Raw genomic sequence first — 901 nt, 5'->3', positions numbered from 1 at the left:
CTATAAAGATTTCTTTTAGTTTTATGTGAAATTTAATGCAAATGCATTGCTCCTCTAACTCAGCCATCTTGAAATTCGCAAAATGTGCAACACAATGTTCTACTCAATACAGCACTGAGCAATAAGTAACAGACATACAACAGTGAAATTTCTGGCAGTTACACACTAAACACAGGCATATGTGGGGATTCCAACTGTGTTTTTTTCCAACATATCAATGGTATGAAATTACGATTTTCCAGAATTCTTTGAACAGACCTTGATTTATCAGAATTGCATTAATGTACACATTAGCTTAGATGTGCACCTTCAATAAACACATTTACAGTGGACTGGAACAACCACCATGATTAATGATAAGATATTTACGTTACTGACCAGTGGAATTACCATACAGTATTCATATTTCAAGTCACATGTTATGTAATTAGTAGAAAATTGTTAACTTTAGAGAAACTGCTCTTTATCTATTACAACATCTGTTACAATAATTTTGTGTATATAGACTGAAATGGCAACTGAAAATTTGTGCCAAGGCCGGGAATTGAACCCAGGCCTCCTGCTTACTAGGCAGGTGCATTAACCACTAAGTCACCTTGGCAGAGCAGATCACACAGCTGCAGGACTTACCCCAGCATGCCTCCCTTCTCAATCCAAGTAGTAAGCAGGAGACATGGGTGTAATTCCCAGCCTTGGTACAAATTTTCACTCGCCACATCAGTCTATGTACATAAAGTCTGTATGAGACTAGTAAAGTCTATGAAACTGTGTCATTTCATTTACCTTACAACAAGGGAGGATTAATTAGAGTGAGTTTTGTTTTATAAATTGCTAACAGGAACTCCCAAGAATCCCAATAGATTAATCATTCATGGAATGACTAGTAATTCATGATTTACAG

At 36.4% G+C, this 901-nt stretch overlaps 1 non-coding gene across 1 annotated transcript; it reads right to left on the bottom strand.

Annotated features, from left to right (window-relative positions):
* Positions 1-529: 529 nt before the first annotated feature.
* On the bottom strand, positions 530-601 carry Trnat-agu (transfer RNA threonine (anticodon AGU)). The gene has a single exon. It is a non-coding gene; the product is annotated as a tRNA-Thr (tRNA).
* Between the last annotated feature and the right edge of the window lie 300 nt (positions 602-901).

This window comes from Schistocerca serialis, chromosome 7 (assembly GCF_023864345.2).
Source record: "Schistocerca serialis cubense isolate TAMUIC-IGC-003099 chromosome 7, iqSchSeri2.2, whole genome shotgun sequence".
NCBI lineage: Eukaryota > Metazoa > Arthropoda > Insecta > Orthoptera > Acrididae > Schistocerca > Schistocerca serialis.
The sequence above is the reverse complement of the archived record's forward strand: the minus strand, read 5'-3'. Positions and strand labels throughout refer to the sequence as shown.